The 8,401-nt window shown below is 31.1% G+C and overlaps 1 pseudogene; it reads left to right on the top strand.

Moving 5' to 3' along the window:
• Positions 1–5,456: 5,456 nt before the first annotated feature.
• LOC114405379 lies at positions 5,457–6,648 on the top strand (annotated as a pseudogene).
• Positions 6,649–8,401: the final 1,753 nt, after the last annotated feature.

The raw sequence follows: 8,401 nt of genomic DNA, 5'->3' as shown, positions 1-8,401 counted from the left end.
ACTTAAAAACTATCGAATAAAGAAATGCAATATATGACAATTTAAATAAAACAAATATCTAAACAAATCTAGGAGTTAACAACTCTTTTTTTTAACATAAATAAATTAACTTCAGGGATAGAATTTTGGTATTTCTCCCTTCACCATTCTAACATGTCACATTATTATAAAAGCCTTACATGTACAATGAAGCAGGTTTCCAAACTCTAGTAAGTAACAAACTCTAGTAAGCCAATTTTTTCAGTCGAGGGGGGAATACTTTATACAAATTTGACCTGTAACATGATATGTTTAACCATAATTTAGAAATCTAATTATTAAGTTTAATATTTCCTTTCAACATGTGACTTTAATGGCATGCAAACACACACAACTTATCATATTTGATATGAGGGAGAAAGGAAAGCCACTAATGTAACAATACGGCTCATTTTCCACTAGCTAGAAAGTAAACGCAATTAAGATATGATCATGTTTGGTTTGGCTTCACTTTTGCCATAATCAATTCATATTTTCCATGAAGTATGATGTGGATATCACATGCAAAAATGGTTTTATATAAGATTTAGTTTTTAATTATTAAAAATAATTAAGTAACTCATTATATTCAGTTTTTAAAAAAATAAAGTAACAACTTATGCAAGTTACTTTATATCTATAAGAGTTGTATTGTTAATGTAATAATTACTATCGTGACATAATAAAATATTAAGATCCATAACTTTTGACTGTGTTCCATTAGAGATACTCAAAGAATATAGCTTTTAATCAGAATTATTAGTTTGTGTTTAATTTATTAATTATTTTTACATACATTCCAAGTCAGTTACATGAGAAAATATGTCTCGCAATATATTAACTTCAATGGCCTACCAACAAATATCCAAACATACTACCAATAGTAGTTCCATCAAATGCCAATTAATTGAATTATATCAAAACTGAATTTTTTCTTTTAAACATATTTTTTAAAAAATTATTAACACTTAGTTACTATTGTCGCGTGGATGAATATATAGGATTAAAACCTTAAGGCTATCAAATTATAGTCTGATATTTTGAATACAGACGAGTTGCATTGAAAAATGTATTCGTGGCTCCAGAAAATAGTCTTGGCAGATAAATAATTAGAGGAATTAGAATTGCATCATTGGGACAAGAACATAAAATTACGTCTAATAATTCCATGTAATAATCTCCAAATATTCGTACCCAAGGATGTCTATATTCATCTGAACAAATACATAAACCATTTATAATTAAGAAAATCAAATAAAATATCTACCCCAAAATTTTTTTACTTCTACTTCACATGCAAACTATCAGAAAAATGAGGAGACGTGCAAGTAATACTAAATTGGTGTGGCCAAAGATCATAGATCTCAAAGAATAGAAAAGGATTACTATAGAAGTAACTCATTGTATAATTAATTGATTTAAAAAGATATTGCTATAGTGTGCAAGTGGTTATTTACAGAGTTTATTTCTATCAAGCTAATTACTCTTAACACAAGCTACCATCAAACTAATCTTGAATATGACATCGGGTTAGTGATAATAAATTTAAATAATTTATACAAGATTCGAATCTCATTTTCATCATTGGGACTACATAAGAAACTCACATAAGCCATGTTTTGTTAAAAGTTGAAGAGAGGTTTAGGCTACACCACCAAAGGAATTCGTCCCTTGATTAAAGCTATTCCCACTTGACTGGATGTAAGAAACTGCTGCCCAAATCACACGCATGACTAGAATTGCAGTAAATACAATACCTTCAAGAATGCAGATGACCTAAAATCCATATTCAAATATTACCTATGTATGCATTGTGCATTAAAGAGTGTGCAAATAACATTTCAATACAAGATTTCTGCAAAAACAAGTTGCAAGTTGTGTAAGAAATGAGCATAATGTTTTTTTTCTACTAGTCACTGTAAGAGAGGTATTATTTGCTTGCACAACCCCTATTCTTAACCTTTCCTTATATCTCTTATTTACACCTCAGGAAAAGAATTGATTCAATATTTCAATTCAAACAGTGTTTATAACAGGGAAATGTTAGGGAAAATAATAATAGGAAAGGTAAGGTAAAAGAAACTGAGATTTCAACTTCAACTAATGAGAAGTAATACCTCAAGAAGTGCTTTGACAACAGAAAGTGAAACAAGTAGTAGTGTCTCATCAACCTCACAAGAAACCTGAATTTCCCTCGACAAACTGAATTTCCAATTTTTAGGGGACAAAAACTGGCGGGGAGCACAACATATCACCATTATAAAAAGCACCTTAAGGATTAATACAATGACTTTGAAATAATGGGCAACAAAGAAAATTGACTCAAAAGATTCGATGCTCTATTACAAGAACAAAGAAGGGACAATGAGTAGGTTTCCCACTCACTACTAGTCCATTGATACATTGATAGAGACTACGATAGTGCCAATAAGAGATCCAAATGGAAGTTCAGCTGACATGATTAAGGGTTCTTACCTTCGACGTCGTTGCATGGTAGAGGCGAAAGTGAGAGTGAGGGTTCATAGCTTCAACATCGACAATGACATAAGCGCACGAGAGCGGGGGCACGACACGACAACACAAAGGTGAAAGTACAACAGCACAAGGGTGAGGGGTTTCAGGTCGAGGCACAATAGGTTTCGGGGCTGCAAGGCTTGGGCATGAAAGTGAGGGGTTTCAGTGAGGCACGATTGAGAACTAAAAATTTTAACTTTTAGATCAAACAACCAGGACGGTTTTACAAAACCCTCCTTAACTCACTACTCAAGGTTTTCAAAAAACTGTCCATAACTCACAAATCTTAACAATTTTTCTAAAATCATCGTTATCCAATTAATTACAAAAATGTCACCACACATTTTTAAGACGATTTTAGAAAAACCGTTGTTAATCTAGCGACATGAAAAACATTTTTTCTAATAGTGATTTCACATAGATCAAATATAAAAATTTTCATATTAATAAAAAGTCATTTGCTATCTCATTTGTATATATTAAAATCAACATGATATAAACATTTTAAAATATACTAAAACATGAATTATTTGATTACTTTCTTATTGTTTTTAAACTTTGACATAGTCAATTTTGGTAATATGTACTTATAATTTAACAATTGGATAAATAAAAATCACTTTTTATATCAAGTTACAAATGATGTAATAATTGTTAAAGTTATATCTTTATAATTTGATCATCATTTTTTTAGAAGAATATGTTAGCAAGCTGTACCTAGGAAATATCTTAAGATACACAATGGTGTAACTTACTAATAGACTCATACTAAAAAATAAAGGTGTGTATGTTAGCAATTTACTAATGTACACACTCTTATTTTTTAGTTTGAGTATGCTAACATGTTATAACTATATAATATCTTAAAATATATTAATAGTGTAACTTACTAATGCACCCATACTAAAAAATATGAATGTGTATGTTAATATATATATATATATATATATATATATATATATATATATATATATATATATATATATATATATATATATATATATATATATATAAAATTTATCAATATTTCTAAAAAACTTATTGATAACTCCTTTGTTTATCTTTCTAAAAAGTAAATCATAAAGGAATAAGAGAATTAGTATGTAATAATGATTTTAAGTTTTTAACAACATGCATGTTGATGTGGGGTTATAGTCGAGTCTTCAACTTTATCCTTAAGACAACATTGCTTGTTGCAAGTAATATAATACTGAGACAACTGATAGGGGAGTTATCTCGATTGATCCTAATCACGTTGAACATAAAGGATAAAATTGTTTCAGGAAACATAAGGGCTGATAAATCAGACGCAACAACGACATCACGATTAACTTGGATATATATGTTAGGATAACAGATATAATCGCACTTAAATAACAAAAACTTACTAGGCGCATGGCCACATGTCCTCCTATGTGAAACCTAACCAATCTAACAAATTTTTCCCCTAGGCACATGTATAATTATGGAGACTACCCTCATGTATGTATAACTTACTCATCTTTTCACTATTCCTCAAATCTTTTAACGTGAGCGTCAAAGTCTCTGTCACTCAAACACAAGATAAATCTTTGTTATCACTGAAGTCACTCAAACACAAGATAAGTCTCAGCTGTTACCAACGAAGTCATTCAAACATAAGATCTACCGTATCTTCCATTGTGTTGCTGACTAGAATCCTATCCCTCAAACTCACATCACAACACATCATGTAAGAGTGTTTATAGTATAAGAGAGTGAGAAGATCGAGTAGATCGTGCTCACTAGTTCAAAACATGAAAGGTTAAAATTAAATCACAAATTAAGTCATGTATTTTTTTAATTGGTCATATTGTTAGACAATTTTTAATCCAACCATTCATGCATGCATAGTTATATGATCCAGGTTTACTAGTTTCATCTTTTCATAGAGACACATTTTCATTAAATAACAAAGTCAATGGATTGGTATTTTTTTTTTTGTTACGTTTCTGGCTAGCTGTTGCTGGAATACCACTCTCCATGTCCCACTTGCAAAACTCAAGAACCAATACCTAATCATAGAATGATGCATCATTATAGTATATATCGTCCAACTTGTGTCTCCTGGAAACTTCTAAAGCAACATTCTGGGACTTCTTATATATTAATTTTATGCCTTGCTTAAATCTTCTAAATTACACATTTTTGTTTTCCCCTTCTTCTCCAGGGGACATAGCGCCGCTGGAGTCGCCTTAAAAGTTTCATGTTGAACCTTGATTCAGCCTGCAGAATCATCGAATTCTCTAATCAAGTTATCCCCCCAATCATTCAAATTCCATACATTTTTCCTTACTAATTAAGCATCATACCATTTTTTTTTTTTACTTTGCTTTTGGTTCTCTCACCACCTGATCGGAGTCCTTACAATCTAATTTAAAAAAATCTAACCATTTTAAAAGTGTAATAACAAAAGTTTGAGCCACGTTACTTCTCATACCGCCACCGCCCTCAAATACGAAAAACAAGCTTCTTAAACTAGTTTTACACCATTGGGTGTTTTCTTGATAACGGGCCGGTTGACTATCTTTGATACGAATCTATTATTATCTACACATAAGATAATAATTAAGATAATGTATTTGCTTACGACAGTATGCTAATGCCAATTTTATAATCTGATTTTATATTAATTTCACCGACAAGCTCCAATTAAATTTTGCTAGATTAATATCCTATATCATTCTGCTTCGTTATTAGCACAACTCATTGCACGTACAAAGCACATAAAATAACGTAAGGAAAAAAAAATTAAATATACCTATGCATGTGATGATGTGAAGAATTCTCTATATAAGCACCACATCCCATTGCCATTTTCATCAACCAAAAAACTCGTTTGAAGCTTTTAAAGCTCTCTTCTATTAGGCTCTCGCAGCCAACCAAAGCTTCAATTGTGACCCAACATGGCACAACTTAACCTCACATTGCTAGCCATTTTCCTCTCTCTCCTCTTTTCAATTCTGGCCACCCCGGCTAGTTGAACCATCAAGGCACAAGAATTCTCAAACAATGACCTGTTGGAATTTTAAGGGATCCTTATAAAATATTAATAACCACTATGAACACATTACATTATATTATCAAGAAGAGTTTTAGGAATATCTGAATACATAATGATTGGTCAAACAAACGCAACGAAATTTGAATTTGTAGGTGATTTCTGATCTATGTGTTTTTTTTAAGATCTGTTACGAAATATTGTAGAGATAATGAATAACCGACTAACAGCGTAATCGGGGACTTCATGATTCTTCCTCAACCAAATTTTTTTTATTTCTCTTTAGATGAGGAAAAGAGAAACTATGTGTGTGACGACTCGGTATATTGGGGACCATAACATTCTCATAGCGTGTTAACATAGGTTTCTCATTATCCCCTAATGGGTCAACACTGACATTTGTTCATTTAAATCTATATTATCTAATTTATTTGTCTAACAAACTTACTTAATTTGATCATATAAAATAAAACTCACTAATAATAAATAATTAATATAATGATCTTATAATATTAACCCACATTAATTATTAATAGAAAATTTCAACATGACCTTCATAGAGTTTTCTTGCAATGACACCCTATACCCAAATCTTTGCATTCGTTGCCTTGCCAGATATGCCAAATCCACCCTAAATGACCCTCAACACTTATCCCAATATACCTTGTGAGTGAGCCTCTCTAGAGCAATTCACACAAGAGGGTACCTTTTGAAAGTGACTAAGCAAATTAAGGCCAAGGGTGTCAAGAACAATAAAAGGGAGTACTTAGCCGTGCAAGATTGTGTGAACCAAATCATTGATAGTGTGGAGTAACTTAATTAGCCAAGCCATCAAAGAACTACGCAGGTTGAACCAACGTGGCTCCACCATCAATGATGACATGTTGTGGCGCATAAGCAATGATGAGACATGGGTGAGCACTGCATTAACAGATGCTAGTAGTTGTGTGTACTCATTTCCTGGTCATTGGATTAACAAGAGAGCAGCTTAGGTTAAGGCCATGAATGTGGCAGAAGTTACTAATAATGCGCTTGCCTTGTTTCATAGATATGCATCTAGGTATCGACAAGCAGCCACTAAAACCACAAAGCCCTAGTTAGAAATATAAGCTATTTACCACCTGTTGTTATTCATGTACTTGATACATGTTTTTTCTTTGGGTGGTTTATGATTTTATTAATCCGATGTAATCTTAATTTTTCCAATATAATTTCATAATTATGTATGTTCATCCGTGTTAGTTGCAATTTATTATTAAAAAAACTAAGGTTCTAAATTGTGGACCGCAACACCTGTTGCGGCCACAATATTGGAGCTATCCACAATGGCAACAACCAGCAATTATGCTGTGAATTTAAATCATATGAAATGTTGCAACAGAGCTAGCTGCAGTTAAATCACAATTGGGCCACAACAGAACCTCAAACACCATTGGGTACTATCATATAAGTGTGGTCGTGTGGGATGTTGGGAGAGCGCGGGAGTCTTAGGATGATGACAAACAATACAAAATTTTAGATCTTATAATAAAAGATACATCAATAAATAGTATAACTATAGAATTCTTTTATGCATTAGGTGCTATCATATAATAATTTTATGTTACAATGACTGCAATTCGCATTGCAATGTTTGAGACCGCAACAACAATTTAGAACTATGGTGCTAATAATGCTTTTTAATTAATATGTTCTTTTTAATATATTTTTTTATTGGTTAAAATTTATTGCAGATTAAAATTTTTGGAGAGATGGTCATTAAATAAGAGGTGAAACCCTCTAAAATATATAATTTTCAATCAAAATAATAAAATGTGCATTCAAAAAAGTGTGTAGTCAACATTTTCTTGTTATTAATTATCCGGGTCTAATAGTAAAAATGTTAGTAGTATAGTTTGAGATTGATAGGATTCTACAGAAACAAAATTGGACTTTAATATATATTGGTTACATGAGGAATCGATTTTCAAAGTGAATTTCTTGATTGATCCCTCGTACAATCAATGTAGAAATTTAGGTCTAGAATTTTAAGAAAAATGAAAATACATTAACATTCTCTTCCCACTGTCTTGTGAATTGATGTAAAATGTTTTGTCTACATTTGTTAAAACTAAATCAATCTAGAAAGTTTGGTCTAGGATTTATAAAATTTGAATAAGCATCCACATTCTACATTGGTTGCTATAGAATCGAATCGATGTAGGAAGTACTTTTTATATTGTTTATAGTCCCAATCAATTTAACATGTTTGTCTTGATATTAAAAAAATATCACTATCTCACATAATAAATCAGTTTCACGGAAACTCTTTTGGAAGGGTGATTTGAAAAGGGTTTCTATATATACTAGTGTGGAAACTTTTATCTAACACATAATCATAGTACAAACATTACAGTGGAACAACCTACTTTTATAACTACTTATTTGGCTTAAGAAGAATAGCATTTAAAGTTATCTTTAATGATATCCAACATTAAAATCAAAGCACTCTTTGTTAGAACAGATTTTTGCTTTTAACAACTACTATTTTCCAATGTTTAAAAAATATTACTTCATCCATTCTAAAATAATAGTCATTTAAGGTTGTGACGCACTCATTAAGTAACATTCAATTAATACAAATTTTGACCATAATATCCCAAAATTTTTAACTACTTTTGTTATAAATTATCTCACTAAGTATCAATTACAATACATTCTACTATTCACCAACTTATTTTTATAATAAACTTCTCTTTTCAATGCAAGTATTAATTATACCTAGGGATATTGTTAACTCATTAGTAAGTGCACAAAATTATCTCAAATAATGAAGTACTCGTAAATCTGAGTCTCAAATTTACAGGGACT

Source organism: Glycine soja, chromosome 1, assembly GCF_004193775.1.
Source record: "Glycine soja cultivar W05 chromosome 1, ASM419377v2, whole genome shotgun sequence".
NCBI lineage: Eukaryota > Viridiplantae > Streptophyta > Magnoliopsida > Fabales > Fabaceae > Glycine > Glycine soja.
This window is presented reverse-complemented; position numbering and strand designations above follow the sequence as displayed.